Source organism: Balaenoptera physalus, assembly GCF_965194825.1.
Source record: "Balaenoptera physalus genome assembly, chromosome: 3".
NCBI lineage: Eukaryota > Metazoa > Chordata > Mammalia > Artiodactyla > Balaenopteridae > Balaenoptera > Balaenoptera physalus.
In genome coordinates, this window is record NC_138890.1 from 129,837,872 (window position 1) to 129,860,070 (window position 22,199).

The following is a 22,199-nucleotide window of genomic DNA, read 5'->3' on the forward strand; positions in this document are numbered from 1 at the left end:
ATCCATTATTCAGTAAACTCCTAATCCTGCTGCCTCCCTACCATCAATTCTCTACCAAGCAAGCAACTTAATTTTTAAATCATAAGTCAGATCATGTCACTGCTTTGCTTAAAAGCCTCTGATGAGAGTTTCAGTTTTATAAGATGTAAAGAGTTTTAGAGATGGATGGAGGTGATGGTTGCACAACAATATGAATGTACTTAATACCACTGAACAGGGCACTTGAAAATGGTTAAGTTGGTAAATTTTATGTGTATTTTACCATAATTAAAAAAATAGTCATACACACGAGTTAGACGAGGTTCTCAGAAGAAACACATTTCGTGTGTATAGGCTTTAAGTGAATTCAAAGCAATGGATTCCTTCTAGGACAATAGGCTTTAACAAGAAAGCTTTTTCTTTCTTTTTTTCCTTTTAATTCCATTTTTGTATGCACACCTGCTGACTCGTATGCCTCTGGCATGGGGAAATTAAGGGAGCAGTGTCTGCATGTAAGATGAGATGTGATCAATATTACTGATTCATGTGTAGCCTGGGGAGGGGACGGGGAATTCCTGTCCCGAGGTGGCACAGAGCTGTCCTTTGCAACATTCTCATAAAATTGGGCAAAGAGTTCGCACCGCAGTGTTTACGGGAGCAGGAGGGATGGGGAGAATAAACTTAACTCTACAAAAGCAAACTCTAATGCATGCAAGGATCATTAGGTTGGCAGGTATATTAATAAGTGAAAACTCTGGAAGTGTAATGGTAGAACATAAAGCTTGTACTGCTTCTGTTTTAGTGCAAAAATGTACGAGCCCATACGCTTAAGTGTATGGCCCACAAATCGAACAATTTAATGTTGACATCATATCCATGATATTATGTGGAGTTTTTGCTAAGGGGAAACTAACTTGTCCAGCCTAAAATGTTTCTTTGAATCTGTATTCTGTTCTTTATCTTCTAGTCGTGCCATTAATAGTGCTCATGTTATCAATTTCCCCCTTTACTGAAAACAATAAACATTTGTTTAAAACAATTATAATCCTTCTGGGGGCACTGGAAGCACAATGTGGTGATCATCTTGCTTTTACTTTTTTAAAACATTTGAACTATGATTTTGCTAGAAATAGGAGGCCCAGTGATGGAATGTTAGAGGAATGGAAACTGACAATGTGTGAAGGTTTAGAGGCAAATACATACGTGTAGCTTGGAGTGCTGATATCTAATATACCATTGTATCCACTAACTCGAAATAAACACATTTAATCTTGAAAAAAAATAGTTATACAACAACAACAACAAAAAGTCTTTGATGGTTTCCCCTTGTACGTAGAGTAAAACCCTGGCTCTTTCACTGAGGCCTCAAGACCCTGTATGCCCACTTCTCCGAGTCAGCCAGCGTCCACCTCCTCCTTGTGCTCTGCTTGCCGTTCCTCTGACATACTGTTTGTCCCTGCCTCTGGGCCTTTGCCCTTGCTGTTGTCTCCTGCAGGACTATTCGCCCTTAGATCTTCTCAAATGTTCTAGAGCTTTCTGGCTACCCTTCTAGTGTTGCTGCCCTCTGCCCCTGGTGACCCTATTACATCAGTCTGTCATGTTTCCTTTCTTCATAACTTTTGCCACATTTGTCTGATGTTTGTGTTTATCTTTGTTTACTTATGTGTCTTCCCACAAGAAAGTAAACTGTATGAGAATAGGGATCTTGCTGTATCCCTTGTGTCAGGAAGGGTGCTTGGCACATAGTGGGTACCCAGATACTTATTGAATAAGTGAATGGAGATGTGGTCCCTTCCCCCAAGGACCTTGCAGTTTCTGATACTGAGTCTCAGGAGCCCTGAATTGTGCTTGTGAGCGAGGTCTCACATGGTGAATAGGCAACTTGTTCTGCCCCAAATAAAGTGATGTGGGGAAGGAGAAGGAGAGAATGATGTTGGGGGCCAAAAGGGTCAAAAACACATCAGCTGTTTCCTGTCATTCAAGGATGGAGAGAAACTTTTCCTCTCTTCTATCTCCCTCCCCATCTAAAAGAAAAATATGAGAAAACAACACGATAGCTACGTATCAATATTCAGGCATGAACCCTGCCCAAGCCAAGCTTAAAATGAAAATCATGTAAGATATCTTTTATCACATTCCCAGAAACACCTGACTCCCCTGGACCATTTGCTCTTAGAGGATCCATTATGAGCACTCAGTTGTATTAGTCAATCAAATTGTCTTGCGAAAATGAGACAAAAATCTTCCCAATCTTTCTATCACTCCAATATTACCTTCTTTAGCACGCGTTTCCCCGGTGACAGTCAAAACTCACCCTTCCCATCCTGCTGTCATACCAAGGTAGTTTTGTGCATGGATAACTGGACTTTTGTGTTCATGTTTTTCAGTAATATTTTTCATGGTAAATATAGGAAAAAGTTTATGATATAGATAGATTCTCTATGCTTGACATGGAAAATCATACTTTCACATAATCAGAAAAATTAGACTACTTTCTGACTACGATAATAGATTGTAGGCTGATTTTAGAAATATAGAAGACTTGTAACAAAAAATAACAAAACAAAACAAACTTGTAACAAAAAGAAAACAGACATCACCCATAATCCCACCAACCAGAAATTACCATTGCTAACATTTTGGTAAATTACTTTGCAGCCTCTTGTAGGCATTTTTTCAAAGGTTGTCAAAGTTTTTCTTGGGGAAAAAAATTGGGAACTATTTAGTTGAAGAACAAACCATTTCCTAGTATACTTAAAAAACAACCACCACCACCACCTTATAAGCATTTTTAACATGGAAATTTTCATTCTTTCTTGTTTTAAAAACTCATATTATGGAAATTTCCAAACATTTATAAAAGCAGAGAGAATACTATAATGAACTAGATGTACACATCACCCAGGATCATGGCTACTCTTATTTCATTTGTAAATATTTCGGTGTATCTCCAAAGGATAAGGAGTTTAAAAAAATTACCACAGTACCATTATCACACCTAAAAAGTTAAAAATAATCCATTAATGCCATCAAATATCCAATCAGCAGGAAGTTTAAAAAATACGTATAAATCAGGTTATGACTAAAAGGGCAATAGTGTAGAAATTCTTGGCTAATAGGATGATATACAGTCCACTTAACAAACTATACAAACAGTTATAAGAAAAGATTAAAAACAACAGAAACTTACTTAGCAGTGCTTATTTCATGTAGGTAAGTATTAATATGTTATTAAATAATCTGACAATATATTTCCATAACTTTGCTATTTCTGCATTCTCAGTGTTCAATTTAAAATGCATTGTCCACCTATACCAAATGAATTTTTTAAACTCATCTATTTTGGGGGCTAGTATAAGGCAAAAGTGTGAACTGGGTACATAAAAGTCAGCAGTTTATTTCATTTATTTATTTTTTAAAATTTTTTGCTGCGTTGGGTCTTCATTGCTGCGTGCGGGCTTTCTCTAGTTGCAGCGAGCAGGGGCTACTCTTAGTTGCGGCGCACTGGCTTCTCATTGCGGTGGCTTCTCTTGTTGTGGAGCACGGCCCTAGAGTGCATGGGCTTCAGTAGTTGTGGCACGAGGGCTCAGTAGTCGTGGCTCACAGGCTCTAGAGCGCAGGCTCAGTAGTTGTGCGCATGGGTTCAGTTGCTCCACAGCATGTGGGATCTTCCCAGAGCAGGGATCGAACCCGTGTCCCCTGGCATTGGCAGGTGGAGTCTTAACCACTGCACCACCAGGGAAGTTCCAAGTCAGCAGTTTAAAATGTTCTCATAAGGTCCCATACTATGTACATTTAATATATCTTCTTAAAACTATAAATACTTCATCCGAAGTAGAATAAAAACAAGACAATTTTAGGCATAAACTCTGTTACATTAATAAAGCAGAGTAAAACCATTTATTTATCTGGGTTTTTATGAGTAGTAGAAATAATCTTTATGCTCTTAAGAGTACATGATAACTTTTAAAGAAAAAAAAGCAAAATCCTAAAAGTCTCTGATGAATGTATTCCTATTTCAGTTATTGTGAGGGTGTAATAGAGAGAATTTAGAGAATAGCAAGAAAATTTACTTGGCCAAGAGAATTGCTGGACGATTCAGGTTTCTGGCTTGTCACTGTCAGTGGAGAGGAAACTAGGGTGTGAATCAGGGAAGGTTGATCCCTTGGTCCAGCACAGAGCCTGGACAGGTGTCTGCTGTATGGAGGGAAAGGAATGAGAAAGGCAGAGAAAGTGAAGGAAAAGTGAAGAAAAGGAAGATCTAGAAGAAGGAAGGGTAGGAGGCCAAGGTTTGGAGCCTGGAAACATGGGTAGATTGTGGTGTCAAATCCAGAGAAACTGGATCGGGGAAGGTTTTGGTTGAGATTCTGGTAATTCCTTTGTTTTTATTCCTTGGTAATCATTGCAGGTTAAGTGAACAAATTACACGCTCATTTGTAGAATTTGAGACTTTTAATCAGTGGCTTTTTCTGGGCAATTCCTTCATGATGGGGCATTTAGAGATTTAGCAACTGTTGATATATTTCAAAGATCAGATGTTTGAAACTCATAATGGTAGATAAAGCCAGAATCATTAGAATTTCTCCCTTGCCTCTCCTCCCCCACCAAGGGAAAAATCCTTGGAAATCATTTAAGTATTTCGGTAAAACTAACTGGAAAGGAAAAGCCTTTCTTCGTTTATTTAGAAAGACATTTGTAAATATTTGCTGTGACCACTTTTATAGGGCAGTCATTGTTTTAATCTTGCATTGGTCTGCAATTTCTCTTTGATGTTGAGCTATTGTTTGAAAGGGCCATAGCTGGAGGCGCCCACACTGAGATAATATTGAGCTAAACTCTATTTTTCTATCCAGATAAATAGTGGGGGGATATGTTTGTCTTTCTAAGTTGTTAATTCTAGAATCATTAATATCAAAATTATTTAACTTAAAAATTAAGTAATGCTATTTAGCGATACTATACTTTATTATAAATGTATTGTATTTTACATACATTATGCATTAAATCTATTTGTCTCCTAGCTTAGGAATGTAACTGTATTTTTCCTTGGGAAAACCTTTTCTTCAGCTAAAATAATCAAATTATAAATTTTGCTCTCAATTGGAGATGTCTTTTGCAGACATGGAATAAATGCAGATCCTCTGTTGTCCTAAATCTGTGTTACTTTTTAATTTGTGAAACAGCACTGAGACACCTTAATAACATTTTATTAGAACTGAATAAAGAATATGGTGTAGATACAGGAACAAATCTGCTAACCCAGGGGCCATTTATTATGAAGTTTCATTTGCAAAATGCTATTGAAAATCAGTAAGAAAGCAGGGAGCTCATCCCTGAGCAGAGAAGACAGTGTCCTGAAGTTCATTGAGTAAATGTGTACTTGACCCATAGGGAGATCCTCTGGTTTTTAATCACAGCCCATATAGCATTATTTTAAACATTCCAACATCATTGGTTATCTAGTTTCTCATCCCATAGCAGATTAAGGGCAGTGAGTTAGAATGAATGGGGTCTTATAGAACCAGGAATGCTGTTAACAGACAATGTAGTGGCTAACAAGCTGATAGGGAGGAGACAGGAAATACATCAGAAGCAGACACGGGTTTTGGAACTTTTTAGTGTAGGGCAAAGGTCCATAGCTGTAGACATGGATAGGCCCAGAGAGCAGTGCTGTGATACTGCTGCTTTTACTAATATCCCTGAATCATCCAGAAAGTTTCAGTGTATAAGATGGTTGAAATCTTTTAAAAAATGTCTTACATTTTTCTATCAGAGCACTTTCTGAAGTGATTACACCTACAGATAAGCATATCAGTATCTAAAACATTCACTTCTATGGAACGCTGCAATCCTGTATGAGGCTGGATAAGTGAATTGTATCCAGAAATAGAAAGCAGGATGAATTAATTTAGTCTTTACTGTTGGTTACTTTTCTTATCCACACTTCTTTTTGAGGACCATTTGTTTTTCTTCCTTTTATGGGCTTATCTGTATATTTTAGGGATGTGTGCTATTATGTACATGTGTGTTATAATACTTTCCCTATGTTCAGATTTTTTGTTCTCTCTAGGAGTCATCAATCCACATGACCTACCCATCTACTCTGGGTACCATCTCCATCCCCTGATGAGGCTCCATTCCCTATTCCCATCCTTACCCAGAATGAACCTGTTACTGCCAATTCTGGCTTGTCTCAAAGGCGAAATATTTGAGGTCAGTTGATTTCCACCCTTCCTCTCATGATTCTTGGTTACTGCCTATAAGAGATACGCCTTACTAGGTATTACAGCCTTTCTGTTGTCTCCTCCTACTGTTAACCACACCTTCAGCTCTGTCTTTTATCCTTTGAAACCCTGTTCCACTGTGTTCAAACTCTATTATATCTTCAGTGCTATCACCTGCCAAAAATAACTGAATCATGGCTCTTCCCCTTACCCCATGCCCACACACTCCTTATGAAAAGGTTCATCCATCCATCCACTCAACAAATATTTATATTTCTGACACATCCCAGGCACCATCTCAGGTGCTAGAGAGGCAGCAGTGCACAGAACAGAAAAAGATCCCTGCCCCCGAGGAGCTCATATTCCAGAGTGTTATTGGGGAGTGGAGGGAATCAGACAATAAACAAATAAATATAGAATGTTGGTGAAATATATAAAAATTATGATGAAAAGTGCTATGGGGAAAAATAAAGCAATAAAGACAGGGAAGTGCATGTTGATGGGGTGATGAAGGTGACATTTTAGCAGAGATCCGAAAAAAATGAAGGAGCATGCAGGTATCTGCAAGAAGAGAATTCCACATTGTCGGGGCAGTGGTTTCAGATGCTTTGAGGCAGGGGTGTTCTTGGCGTGTTCAAGAAAGGACAAGGAGCCCAGTGTGGCTGACACGAGCTAAATAAGAGAAGAGGTGAGAGGAGGAAAGCTCAGAGAGGTAGTCAGGGCCACTTACAGGAACTTTGACTTTTAGTGTGAGTGAGGTGGGAAGACACTGGCACATTTTAAGCAGAAAAGTGACATGCGTTGGGTGTTTTTATTTTGTTTTGTTTTTTCTTCAGCGTGATGAATACATTGGAGATGGACAAAGGTGAAATCGGGGAGACCAGTTGAGAGGCTACTGCAGTAATTCAGATAAGGGAGGACCACCGGTAGAATGAAAAGTGACTTGGACCACCAGTAGAGTGAAGAGTGCTTGGATTCTAAAAATATATTTAGGAGACAGAGTTGTCAGGATTTGCTGATGGGTTTGATGTAGGGGGTGAGAGAAATGGAGGATTTTTCTCGTATTCAAAGGTACTACACATTTGGATGGACTGGCCAGAATTACCCTATCTTCCCATTGCCACATCTGAATCCAACTGTTACTTTTTCACTTCTATGGGCAAGTGAAACAAAACTTTTCCTTTTTTGGATGCCTCCCTCTCCAGCTTTGCTCTCTGCTTTTCTTAAACCTCTTTGTCCATCATTTCCCTCTTCAGTCCCACACACATTGTGGACTTTGGCACCTGACTTGATTTGGCATCTCCCCATCCTCTATCTCTCTGGGAGACTTCAAAACCCTTTCAGAGGCCAACTACGAGTAGCCTCATCAGACAAAATTTGTTGTCTGACCCAAATGTGATAAGCCCTACTAGACTGTAATTGCCTGCTTTCATAACACATCTCTGGCCCTCTTCACCTGGAAATGTGCCAAGAAAAAAATTATCAATTCTAATATCCCTTCTTCGAACCACAGCCTCTGGTTTATCAGCTCTCTTACACCTCCCTTTCTTTTTTTTTTTTCCCCTTCCAGTTTTATTGAGATATAATTGACATACATAAGCTCTAAGTTTACAGTAAAATTATTTGACTTATATACATCCTGAAATGATGACCACAATAAGTTTAGATGAGATCCATCATCTCATATAGATACAGAATTAAAGAAATAAAAAAATTATTCTACCTTGTGTTGAGAACTCTTAGGGTTTACTCTCGTGACAACTTTCATATGGAACATAGAGCAGTGTTAATTATATTTATCACGTTGTATATTAAATCCCTGGCACTTATTTATTTATTTTCTTTACTCTCACAAAGTTTATATGCAAGCACGGGGGAGACGCTCAACAAATGAAGGAATACACGTGAGGGAAAAAAAAGGATGAAACACAGATGGTGCGATGCTAAGAATTCAGGGTGATGTTTCTGTCGGGTTTTTTTTTTTTTTTTTTTAACATCTTTATTGGAGTATAATTGCTTTACAATGCTGTGTTAGTTTCTGCTGTATAACAAAATGAATCAGCTATACATATACATATATCCCTATATTCCCTCCCTCTTGCGTGTCCCTCCCACCCTCCCTATCCCACCCCTCTAGGTGGACACAAAGCACCGAGCTGATCTCCCTGTGCTATGCGGCTGCTATCTATTATATTATAGCTATTATAGCTATCTATTTTACATTTGGTAGTGTATATATGTCCATGCCACTCTCTAACTTCGTCCCAGTTTACCCTTCCCCCTCCCTGTGTCCTCAAGTCCATTCTCTACATCAGCGTCTTTATTCCTATCCTGCCCCTAGGTTCTTCAGAACCATTTTTTTTTTTTTTTTAGATTCCATATATATGTGTTAGCATACAGTATTTGTTTTTCTGTCTCTGACTTACTTCACTCTGTATGACAGACAGACTCTAGGTCCATCCACCTCACTACAAATAACAATTTCATTTCTTTTTATGGCTGAGTAATATTCCATTGTGTATATGTGCCACATCTTCTTTAGCCATTCATCTGTCAGTGGACACTTAGGTTGCTTCCATGTCCTGGCTACTGTAAATAGAGCTGCAGTGAACATTGTGGTACATGACTCTTTTTGAATTATGGCTTTCTCTGGGTATATGCCCAGTAGTGGGATTGCTGGGTCATATGGTAGTTCTATTTTTAGTTTTTTAAGGAACCTCCATACTGTTCTCCATAGTGGCTGTATCAATTTACATTCCCACCAACAGTGCAAGAGGGTTCCCTTTTCTCCACACCCTCTCCAGCATTTATTGTTTGTAGATTTTTTGATGATGGCCATTCTGACTGGTGTGAGGTGATACCTCATTGTAGTTTTGATTTGTATTTCTCTAATGATTAGTGATGTTGAGCATCCTTTCATGTGTTTGATGGCAATCTGTATATCTTCTTTGGAGAAATGCTTAGACCACTATTCTTCTCATTCATCCATAACTGGTTTTAATCACCATCTAGATGTGAAAGCTTCCCAAATCTGTATCTTCAGCCTTGACCTTTCTCCCAAGTGCCTGCTGGCCATCTCCACCTGAATGTCCCACAGGCTTGTAACACTGGAATTTATGAATTTCCTGCCTCTTAAACCTGTTCCTCTTTCTGTGATCCTTATCTCCTCTGGTGATACCACCATGCACATAGTCACTCCACCAAACCAGAAACTTTAGTCACGCTACCCTGTGTCTTTATCCTGTCTAGCGAATCACCAAGCCCCTCCTGTATTGCCTCACAAATATTTCTTGACTTTGTGTCTACCACCACTGCACGTCACTAAATTATCTCTGACCTTGTTGAGGGCTTTCAGCATTTCTCATTGGGATGATTGCAGTTAAATCCTAGTTGGTCTCTCTGCCTTTCTCACCCCCTGACATTCATCCTTCATGAGCTAGGTCACAACACTGGTTTAAAACCCTTCAGGGACTCCCTCTGCCTTTGCTAAGGCTTGCACACTCTACTGAGAGGGTGCTGCTGGGGTAAGCTTGAGGGAGGGGGTCAGGGTGGTTGGACTCTGGCAGAACCGTCTGGTTGAGCTCTTCGACATCATTATGCTTCAGCATAACATTTCACCTTTTGAAAGCTTTCCATTGCCTGTGCACCATCTTTTCTTTTTTTAAAAAATTAATTAATTAATTAATTAATCTTTGGCTGCATTGGGTCTTCATTGCTGCGTGTGGGCTTTCTCTAGTTGTGGCGAGCGGGGGCTACTCTTCGTTGCGGTTTGTGGGCTTCTCAATGCGTGGCTTCTCTTGTTGTGGAGCATGGGCTCTAGGCATGTGGGCTTCCATAGTTGTGGCACGTAGTCTCAGTAGTTGTGGCTTGCAGGCTCTAGAGCACAGGCTCAGTAGTTGTGGCTCATGGGCTTAGTTGCTCCATGGCATGTGGGATCTTCCCGGACCAGGGGTCAAACCCGGGTCCCCAGGCGGATTCTTAACCACTGTGCCACCAGGGAAGTCCTACCATCTTTTCTTGCTATTCCTCATTTGCACTTCTTCCTCACTGCATTTGCCCATGCTGTTACCCCAAAGTGCTCAATTCCTGCCAATCACTAAGAAGTAGCTCAGATCTCATGTCTTTTAGAAAGTCTTCTTATCAGTAGCATCTTTATTATTCACTGAGATTTATGGAACATCTGCATTGTCTCAGGCAGCCAACAACATCCCAAAAGGTGGAAGATGGGAACGTACCATCTTACGAGTTAGAGTTAGAGCAGTGTTCCTTAGACTTTCTGTGATGGTGGACCAATTGAGTTGTTCTTTGTTTTTGCTCTATCACGGACCAATAAGTGGTCCTGTTGCACATGATTAAAATACAGTTTGCACCACATGTGACTCACCACACTAATTCAACAACATCCAAACTGGTGTATACCTTGTTCAACAAGTATCACATACTTGGATGTCCCTGCAATGTCAAATTGCCATAAACATTTCTAAGTACTTACACCTGATTTCTGGACTTACCTTGGACCAGAATGGTAATAAACCATTTGGACACCAGCACCAGTCCACAGGCCAGCTTTGAGTAGCATTGTACTAGAGGGTTTGCCACAGATGCTGTGGTAGAAGAGGAGACAGTTATATCAGGGGCTCAGAAGAGACTAGACAGAGCTGTAAGACGAGCATAACCCTGTTAGAGGAGGGCAAAATTTAACAAAAATGAGATCTCTTACCAGCCAGGTGAACGAGGCTTTTTAGCCATGAGGGGAAAGTGGAGCATAAAGAGAGAGGGAAGGTGGAGTAGGCTGGGACTACGAAGACTAGGGCGGTAGGAGCATAGTGAACAGGGGCTGCTGAAAGGGAAGCAGTGAGGCTGCAGCGTCAGCAGGGGTTGATTTTATTTACTCAGCAAATACTTTCCAAGAAACACGTATGTGCCAGACCCTTCCTAGGCGCTGGAATTAGAAGCCAAGCAGAGACAGTTTTTGCTCTAGTAGAGTTTAGAGGGGTTGCTAAGAGTAGCCAAGGAGTTAGACTTTAACTGCAGGCAGTCTTTGAAGGATTTTGAGCTGGAACATGGCATGTTCAATTTAATCCTTGGAAAAATGACCCTGGTGGATTGGGGGAAATGGATTTGGGGAAATGGATGGCTATTGAGTCAGGAAAGTTAATCGAGAGGTCATTACAGTAATCTAGGTAAGAGATGATAAAGGTCAGAAAGTAGCAGTCAGAGGTTGGGGGAAGAAATGGGGAAGAAATGGGAAAGAGAAGGGACTTTTAGGAGAAGTATTATTAGGGTGATATAAATCACAGGTCTGGAGGGGTCAGTGGAGTTTAGGATGGCTCTCCGTTTCTGACTTGTAAAAAGGTTGGTGGTCCAATTCATTGGAAGAGGGAGGGATTGGAGGAGTAGTAAGTCAAGCATCTGAGGACGTCACACAGTTAGGCACCCCTCTCTGTACTCCTGCAGTGTGCTGTGCTAAACTGTATCCTAGCATTGTTTAATGGTTTCTGAGCTTGCTAGCTCTTTGAGAACGTGTGCCCACTTTTCTACCCTAAACACTTGGTGCAGGGCCTCACGTGGAACAGGCTCCACAAATGGGTCTTAAGCTGAACAGGAAGAGTCTTCATTTTTTATTACTGCCATAACAAATTATCACACCCTTAGTGGATTAAAACAGCACAAATTTATTATGTCATAGTTCTGTAGGTCAGAAGTCCAGGTTGGCAAGGGTCATCACTCTGCTCTGTGTTTCAAAGGTGCTGGCCATCTTGGCTCTTATCAGAGGCCTCTAGAAAGAACCCATTTCCAAGCTCATTCAGGTTGCTGGCAGAATTCAGTTCCTTGTGGTTTCAGGACTGAGGTCCGTGTGTCCTCGCTGGCTGTCGACAAGAGCTGCCTAAGCTCCTAGGGGAGCTCTTTCCAGTCCTTGAATGTGGGCTGCTACATCTGAGAGCCACCGACAGTGCACTGAATCCTCCTGCATCCAATCTCTCTGTCTTCCTCTCTTCTTCCAACCAGAGACAGTTCTCTGCTTGAAACGGCTCGTGTGATTACATTGGGCCCACCTGGATAATCCACGATAATCTCCCTACTTTAAGGTCTGTAACCTTAATTAGATCTGTAGAATCCCTTAGAGATTCCAAGGATTAAGGCATGGACATTTCGGAGGGGCGGGGGGTGGGGGTGGGGGCGGGGAGGTGGGAGCATTGTTTTGCCAACCCTATTAGTAATTGTCCACCAAGTCGTGCGGAGGTTATGATCATGTTTCTTAATTATTTGTAAATTCCAGCACCTCCCATTTGTACAGGGGAGCACAAGGAGACTAAGGCTGGCCCAGGGTCAGAAGGAAACGGGAGCAGAGAGAGATCACAGTCATTCAATGTCTACTCGTTCTTCCAATCATCCATCTTTTTATCTATCCCATCCATCCATCTATCCATCTATCCATCTCTCCATCTCTCCCATCCATCCCATCCAGTCATCCTTTCAATCTGTTATTTATTAATGAACATTTGAGTGCCTGCTTTGTTTTAAGAGTGTATGCTAGGTTGGGAAATGAGGAAGTGAGTGAGCTACAAAGATAAATGACACCTGATTTCTGTCAGCTGGTTTTCAGTATATGGAAGTCTACATCAAGTTTTTATAAATCCATACCATCTACTGCTGAGTTTGACTTGTTTGGATAGTGTTTTCTTCCCTGCTTAGTGAATCTGTTTTTAGCATGCTTTAGCTTCAAGCCCTATACCAAGGACTCAGTAAATGTGCGTGATTATGATCATTACTGCTTGGCTCACTCCCTTCTATGTGTGGCCATAAAGTTTAGGGAACATTAATAAATATAGATGATTGTTGTGTTAATTTTTAACTTTATTAAGATAAGTAACCATTGTTACCAATATCTTACCAACCTTTCCAGAGATAAGGAAGTATTTATCTTGTACCTGGCATTAATTATGTTTTTTAGTGATTATTCCATAGCAGCTTTGATAAAGCTACTTCATTCCTTTTTATATCTACATAGTGTTTCCTGGTATGAATATGCCACTTTTTTAACAAGTCTCACATTGGTGGGCATTTGGTTAGTTTCCACTTCTTTTGCTATTAAAAATTGTAAAAAATCTTCTATGTGTACCTTTCACACAAGTGTTCAGTATATACCTAGAATATTTGCATTGCAACAGATATTGCCAAATCACTCCGACAGAGGTTGTACCAGTCTAAATTCCCACTGGCAATGTACAGGGGTGCCTGTTTTGCTATACCTTGGCCAGCAAAGTATGTTATCAGACTTTATTTAATAAAGTAAAAATGGTATTTCACTCTAATTTAACTTTGAACTTGTTACATTGCTGAGTGAGGTTGGATGTCTTTTTTGCTTATATTTTAGAGTTATTTCTATTTCCTTTTCTATAAACTATTCATATCTTTTATCCATTTCTCTGTCAGGTTGTTGGCTTTTTTCTTATTAATTTGCTGGCATAAGCTGGGACAAAGTGAGAGACTGGCATGGACATATATACACTACTAAATGTAAAATTGATACCTAGTGGGAAGCAGCCGCATAGCACAGGGAGATCAGCTCAGGTGCTTTGTGACCACCTAGAGGGGTGGGATAGGGAGGGTGGGAGGGAGAGAGACACAGGAGGGAAGAGATATGGGGATATATGTATATGTATAGCTGATTCACTTTGTTATAAAGCAGAAACTAACACACCATTGTAAAGCAATTATACTCCAATAAAGATGTTAAAAAAAAATTTGCTGGCAGTCTTCATATATTGAGGAAATTAGCCCTTTGGGAGATGAGATGCATCTATTTTTCTTTCTGTTTGACTTGTCTTTTGATTTTGTATATAATTAGGCTTTTGACATGCACAAATATTTAATTTTAGGTGGGTTTTACATCTTTACAAACTTCCAACTGTCACGGTTGGAAAGGCCTTCCTCTTTTCAGTATTATAAAATAATTATCTCAGGTTCACCAAGTATTTTTTTAACTTTTTATTTTGAAATAACTGTATATTCACAGGAAGTTGCAAAATTAGTGCAGAGAGATCTTGTGTACCCTTTACTGAGTTTCCCTCAATCACCAGGTATTTTTATACTTTCATTTTTTTATGTTTCAATTTTTGATGCATCTGAAATTTATTTTGGTATGAGCTGTGGATTCCAATTTATTTCTTTCCAATTGGTTACCCATTTGTCTAACTTTATTTACTGAATCATCTATATTTTCCCCAGTAATTGAAAATGCATACATATCAATCATGTGCTAAGTTCCTGCATATACTGGTTAATCTTTCAAATTTTTAAAGTATCACAACTTGAAGAGAAACTGAACTGTCACTGTATATTTTTCCAAAAGCTGCATGTTGAGATGACCAGAGCTGGCCTTGTTTCAGAATCCTGTTATGGTATAATTTGGCCTGTTTGTCTAGAATTAACTTTGTAGTGCTGTGGGTTGTGCTGGGATTCAGGTGAATAACATTCACTCCTTGGCCTCCAGGAGATCATCTTATCTTATTGATCCCAATCTGTTGAAGTAAGGCCTTTAGACTGTGTAGTGCTTAAGGTTAAATCATGCAATTAACTTCACAAAAACTTTCGGAGGGATGTAGATTACCTCCATTTTGTAGATAGGAAATAGCGACTCAGATTAAAATTGCCCAGACCTCAGGTCTAGAGCGAGTTGTCAGAGCTCAGACAGCTTCTGGCCTTATGATTAGTATTATCCCACACTGTTCCAGGACATGCCTCAGACCTGCCCGAGGTGTCTCTTTACTCCATGGATCTGAGATAAAAACCGACATAACTTCTCGGCTGCAACATAACTCCATTTTTCCATCTCTGCCTTAGCAAACCTAAATCACCGTTTTTAGTTCTTGCTTTCCAATGAAAAGACTAAGCGAAGACAGATAACTTTTCCAAGGTTTTTCTGATTTCACTCTGAGTGATGCTAAAGGAAAAATAAAATACTCATCTGCTTATTTAGTTATCTGAATTTAAGGAGTAGATTTAAATAATTCTTAAATTCTTTCTCAGCTCTGTGATTCTAGATATATGTTTTTTTATCTGGCTAGTATTTTCCATAGTTTTATGTGCCTATATAGGAGGGAGTGAACAAAAGCATTTAAAGAATGACAAGTATTTTCATGTGGGTTATTTAGAGGGAAAACATGCTAGAAATTCTTTAATCCAATTAAAATCACATCTGTTAGGGGAAGTCCTGTAGGCTGGTTATTGTATAATATAATAGGAGTCTTGATTTCAGTTCATTACATTGGCTTGCTAGCATATACTTAAAGGCCACCCTTTAAAACTGTCTATGTGCTTTGAGTTTAAGGTTATCAATTCACACACCCTGTACGGTCCACTTACAATTTCTGTTAGCTGCAGTGTAGTCCATGTGATGCTTTTCATGGGATAGGGATTTCAGGACAAGTAAAGCAGGTGAGTCTCCAGCTCTGTTTTCCACTTAATGTTAAGAATGATCACTGTAGCAAAGTAAGGTCTTCCAGATGATTTTGCCCACTTCTCTTGGAAGCCGTGTCTGTGTGTGGTCGCTATGGACAGCCCTCACACTGGCCAATTTGGATATCTAGATACATAAATCATTTCATGTGTTTGGTGGGGAGGAGTATATTCTTAGGGTCTAGTGAATTAATACAAGGCCAGCCACACCCAAGAAACTGGCTCATAAACTAGAATCCCAAGTCATTCATTTAAAACTGGTCATAGGGCTTCCCTGGTGGCGCAGTGGTTGAGAATCTGCCTGCCAATGCAGGGGACACGGGTTCGAGCCCTGGTCTGGGAGGATCCCACATGCCGCAGAGCAACTAGGCCCGTGAGCCACAACTACTGAGCCTGCGCGTCTGGAGCCTGTGCCCCGCAACAAGAGAGGCCGCGACAGTGAAAAGCCCGCGCACTGCGACGAAGAGTGGCCCCCGCTTGCCCCAACTAGAGAAAGCCCTCGCGTAGAAACGAAGACCCAACACAGCCAAAAAAATAAAATAAATAAATAAATAAAAAATCCAGCCATTCATATTTAAAAAAAAAAAAAAAAAAAAAAGGAAAAAACTGGTCATATACGTAGATAAAGCCAAGATGGAGTAAATGTGCAAGTGGATAATCCTGCTCAGGAGATGCAGGTCTAGGTGAGAAGATTGTTTGGTAAAATTAAAGCAAAAATATCTAATTCTGTTCTCCTCTCTAGAGATGATTCTTTCTTTTAAAACCTTCATTCACAACACCCTTCTATGCAGGGCTGGAAAACCTAGTAAGTGCTTTGCCAACTGTGTTTTTGAGACTTTGAGGGGACCTCTGTTGTTCAGTTTGCATTCAGTTTTACATCACCTTCACTAATTTAAACAGAACTGTCACAACCTACAGGTGTACATACCTCAGAGATATCACAGGTTCAGATCCAGACCACCACAATAAAGCGAATATGGAAGTAAAGGGAGTCATATGAATATTTTCATTTCCCAGTGCATATAGAAATTATGTTTACACTATACTGTAGTCTGTTAAGTGTGTAACAGCATTATGTCTAAAAAATGGACGTATCTTCATTAACAAATACTTCATGGCTAAAAACGCTAACCATCATCTGAGCCTTCCGTGAGCCATAGTCTTTTTGCTGGTGGAGGGTCTTGCCTCCGTGTTGATGGCTGCTGACTGGTCAGGGTGGTGGTGGCTGAAGGTTGGGTGGCACTGGCACTTTCTTGAAATAAGACAACGATAAAGTTTGCCCCATCAATTGACTCTTTCACGAACGATTTCTCTGTAGCACACAATTCTGGTTGATTGCATTTTATCCTCAGTAGAACTTCTTTCAAAATTGGAGTCAATTCTCTCAAGCCCTGCTGCTTTATCTGCGAAGTTTATGTAATTCTAAATCCTTTGTTGTCATTTCAGCAATCTTCACAGCATCTTCACCAGGAGTAGATGCCATCTCAACAAACCACTTTCTTTGCTCATCTAGAAGAAGCGACTCCTCAACCATGAAAGTTTTATCATGAGATTGCAGCAATTCAGTCAGATCTTCAGGCTCCACTTCTAATTCTAATTCTCTTGCTGTTTCCACCACATCTGCAGGGACTTCCTCCACTCAAGTCTTGAATGCTTTCTTGTCATCTGTGAGAACTGGAATCAACTTCTTTCAAACTCCTGTTAATGTTGATATTTTGACCTCTTCCCATGAATCACAAATGCTCTTAATGGCATATAGAATGGTGAATGCTTTTCAGAAGGTTTTCTACTTAGTTTACCCAGATCCATTAGAGGAATCACTATGACAGTTATAGCCTTATGACATGTATTTCTTAAATACTAAGACGTGAAATTCAAAATTACTCGCTGGTCCATGAGCTGCAGAATGGATGTTGTGTTAGGAAGCATGAAAACAACATGAATTTCATCTCACATCTCCATCAGACCCCTTGGGTGACCAGGTGCATTGTCAATGAGCATTAATACTTTGAAAGGAATCTTTTTTTCTGAGCAGTAGGTCTTAGTGGTGGGCTTAAAATATTCAGTAAATCCTGTTTTCAACAGATGGGCTGTCTTCCAGGCTTTGTTCTTCCACTTATAGAACACAGGCAGAGTAGATTTAGCATAATTCTTAACAATTTTCAGAATGGTAAATGAACCGTGGGTTGAATTTAAAATCACCAGATGCATTAAGCCCTAACAAGAGAGTCACCCTGTTCTTTGTAGCTTTGAAGCCAGGTATTGACTTCTCCTCTGTAGCTGTGAAAGTCCTAGATGGCATCATCTTCTTATATAAGGCTGTTTTGTCTCCATTGAAAACCTGTTTAGTGTAGCCACCTTCATTAATGATCTTAGCTAGATCTTGATAACTTGCTGCAGCTTCTCTATGAGCACTTGCTGCTTCACCTGGTGCTTTTACAATGTGTTATGGAGACAGCTTCTTTCCTTAAACCTCATGAACCAAACTCTGCTAGCTTCAGACTTTTCTTCCACAGCTTCCTCACCTCTCTCAGCCTTCACAGAATTAAAAAGAGTTAGAGACTTACTTTGGATTAGGCTTTGGTTTAAAGGAATGTTGTGGTGGTTTGATGTTCTATCCAGACGACTATAACTTTCTCCATATATACAATAAGGCTGTTTGGCTTTCATATCATTCATGTGTTCACTGGAGTAGCACTTTTAATTTTTTTCAAGAACTTTCCTTTGCATTCACAACTTTTGGCCAACTGGCACAAGAGGCCCAGCTTTCAGCCTGTCTTGGCTTTCAACCTGTCTTCCTCACTGAGCTTAATCACTTCCAGCTTTAAAGTGAGAGATGTGCAATTCTTCCTTTCACTTGAACACTTAGTGGCCATTGTAGGGTCATTGTATTGATAGGTTCACAATATTGCAGGGTTATAAATGGGCATAATTTCAATATTGTTGTGTCTCAGGGAATAGGGAGGCCTGAGGAGAGGGAGAGAGATGGGGGAATGGCTGGTTGGTGAAGTAGTCAAAACACACACAACATTTATCGATTAAGTTTGCCATCTTATCTGGGTGGGGTTCATGGCACCCCCAGATGATTACATAGTAACATCAAAGATCACTGTTCACAGATCACCATAAAAAATACAGTAATAAAGAAAATGTTTGAAATATTGCAAGAATTACCAAAATGTGGCACAGAGACACGAAGTGAGCAAGTGCTGTTGGAAAAGTGGCGCTGATAGACTTGCTCAACTCAGGGTTGTCACAAACCTTCATTTTGTAAAAAGCACAGTATCTGTGAAGCAAAATAGAATATAGGCTGATGAAACAAGGTATGCCTGTATTTTGATGAACTGCTAAACTGTCTTCCACAGTGGCTGCACCATTTTACGATTCCAGCAGCAATGTATGATTGTTCCAAATTCTCCACATCCTCGCCAATGCTGGTTATTGTCTGTTTTTTTTTTAATAAATTTATTTATTTTATTTATTTATTTTTGGCTGCGTTGGGTCTTCGTTGCTGCGCGCGGGCTTTCTCCAGTTGCAGCGAGCGGGGGCTACTGTTTGTTGCGGTGTGCTGGCTTCTCATTGCGGTGGCTTCTCTTGTTGCGGAGCTCGGGCTCTAGGCGCGCGGGCTTCAGTAGTTGTGGCTCACGGGCTCTAGAGCGCAGGCTCAGTAGTTATGGCGCATGGGCTTAGCTGCTCCACAGCATGTGGGATCTTCCTGGACCAGAGCTTGAACCCGTGTCACCTGCATTGGCAGGCGGATTCTCAACCACTGCGCCGCCAGGGAAGTCCTTGTCTGTCTTTTTGATGATAGCCATCCTAGTGGGTGGTTGTCTGGTCTGCTTCGGAATCCCAGCATAGGGCCTGCTATGGTGTTGATAAATGTTGGTTGATTCCCTAAGTATGTTTTGCCATCTTGCTCGTCTTAGCACCCTCCACACTGGAAAGCTGTGTGCTGCAGTAAACAAGCATAGACCAGGGTCCTGTTGAACTTTGAATACCTGCTCTGCAACATAGTAACTGTGTGATCAGGAACAAATTACTTAACATCTCTCCAGCTTTAGTTTCCGTATCTGTGACCTGAAGATTATGATACCTTTTTCCTAGGGTTGGTATGAGGATTAAGTAGATAATGTGAGTGAAACATCTAGCACAGGACCTGACCCAGAGCCCTTGATAAGTGGACACTGTTGATATTCTGTTGTTATTCTCTTGGATAACTTGGGTAGCAGCTCGCCCTACTCCCTTGCCTCAGGACATAGAGGCAACAGTTGATTTCAGATGCCCCTAGTTGCACTGCCTGTGGTATGCTGGGTCAGCTCCCTTTCTTTCTTCAAGAAAACTCCCTGCAAATCTCCTCACAGGATCTGTTAATACCTCTTCAGTTTTTTTTTTTTTTTTTCCTCTTCAGTTTTTGAGTAAAACTTACTGAGGTCTGATGAGATAGCTGACTGTCATTTGTGGTTTTGCTTCTTCCTTGGGAATTTCTGCTTAAGGTTTAACCGACCCATTTCATAGATTTGCTTGCTTCTATTAACTCATTATTAAAAGGGCATTCCTTTCAGAAGTACCAGTTTTTAAAACTTTAATAAAAGCAGCTTTTTAACTGCAAAAATCCCTGATAATGAGGATTCCAGGTTGGCACGGGTTGATTTGGGCAACTGAGAAAAGTCTTTCCGACCTTTGTCAGAGAAGTTGCTTAGCAGAACTTGTTGCCATCTTGCTTTTGAACCTCTTGGTTAATTTATGAAAGCAAAGGAACTGCTTTCATCTGAGACACACAGTGGCTGAGTTCCTGTGGCAGGAAATGTTTGTCCTTACAAATCTCATACACAGTGGTCACAAGGGAGACCTTGGTATTTTGTTTTACTTGTTCATGCTTTATGGTGATTTCACAATTGTTTCAGGGTTTTTACCTGAGAGCTAAAATAAATAAACAAACAAACAAACAAATAAGAAAGACACACTTGCCCTTAGGGATAGTCATTATTCAGCCTCAGTCTGTCTGGTTGTTTTTTTTTAAAATTTATTTATTTATGGCTGTGTTGGGTCTTCGTTTCCGTGCGAGGGCTTTCTCTAGTTGTGGCAAGCGGGGGCCACTCTTCATCATGGTGCGCAGGCCTCTCACTATCACGGCCTCTCTTGTTGCGGAGCACAGGCTCCAGACGCACAGGCTCAGCAGTTGTGGCTCACGGGCCCAGTTGCTCTGCGGTATGAGGGATCTTCCCAGACCAGGGCTCGAACCCGTGTCCCCTGCATTGGCAGGCAGATTCTCAACCACTGCGCCACCAGGGAAGCCCCTAACTGTCCGGTTTTATCTGCCTCTTCCCCTCTTAACAAATCCTTGTGTACTATACAGTTAGACTAATGGTTTTTTAACAAGCAGCCTCTGAAATTTCTAAGTCCCCATTTCTGTTAGTAGAAAAAATGATAGGAGCAAAACCAAACAGCTGATAACTTTTGAGGTTCAGAGAGAGGGGAGAGGACAGGTGGGAAATAGCTTACTGGAAAGAGAGAGAGAGAGAGGGAATGAGGGAGGGAGAGAGAGAGAGAGGGAGAGAAAGATTTTAACATTAGAGTAGTAGGGAGTGGTGGGAAGTAAACTGGAATCAGATAATGGAGCTGAGAACTTGGGACTTCATGTGATTTATAATGGGATGTCCCTGTAGGTTCTTGAGGAGGGAGAAAATATAATAAAAGTGGTATTTGAGGCTGATTTTTTTTCTGGTAATAATATTAATCCTAAGCATGAATCTAAAGGAAATAAGCATGGAGGCAGGAGTTGTCCCAGCCTGGGTGCAGTAATACAGGGTGAAGTGGAGTTTTGGTTGTTAGCATGAAAATGGTGGAGAAAGGTTTCATCTAAAAAAAAAATCAAATTAATTTGTAGCAGTTTGCAAGTTAGAGATGAAAGAGCAGAGTCAAAGATGAGTCTGGTGTTTTATATCGGAAGAAAAGTCAAGCCATTAACATTGGTGTAGGTATTGGATAAAGAAGCCAACTGGTGGAAAGTAGAAGTTGGGCAAGATGAGTTCCTTTTGGGATTAGTTAGGTTTTCTGTGACAGTGGTATGTCCAAGTTATATTGTTTATGGGCAGTTGCAAATAGCAGCCTCTGGCATACATGAAAGGTTAGCTCAGAGTGTAGATTTGAAAGTCATTACCATAGTAGTAAGAGCAGGCAGATAACAAGAAAATCCCACAGATTGAGGGCGGAAAGCCCCAGTGCAGGAGCGTGAAGATAGGAACCAGCAGAACAAAATGATAAAGAGCTGACTGATGGAAAGGCATGAGGCCAGTTAGAAAAGTGCTATGTTCTGAAAGCCGAGGTTAGGGTTTCAGGAAGGAAGGACGAAGTCAGAATTGTGGGATGGCAGGGAAATCAGCATAGATAAGAACTCAGGAAAAGCCTTTGGGTTTAGCAAAAGGGGGATCTCTAACCTTTGTGTATGGCTCCTGTGAGCAAGGACACCTTTAACCAAGAGAGATGGTTGTCTGAGGACAGTCACACCCTCCATCAAGCACCCTTTAGAGACAG

General features: G+C 40.6%; 1 protein-coding gene across 2 annotated transcripts in view; it reads left to right on the forward strand.

Annotated features, from left to right (window-relative positions):
- The window catches only part of ELOVL7 (ELOVL fatty acid elongase 7), a 69,319-nt gene that overhangs the window by 8,458 nt on the left and 38,662 nt on the right, over nucleotides 1-22,199 (forward strand). Inside the window, exon 2 of one of the 2 annotated variants that reach the window (XM_082457383.1) lies at nucleotides 6,050-6,192. The exons of the other annotated variant lie outside the window; for it this stretch is intronic. The gene's annotated coding sequence lies outside the window, so the exon portion shown is untranslated. The remainder of the gene's footprint in view (nucleotides 1-6,049; nucleotides 6,193-22,199) is intronic. 2 annotated transcript variants of the gene reach the window in all.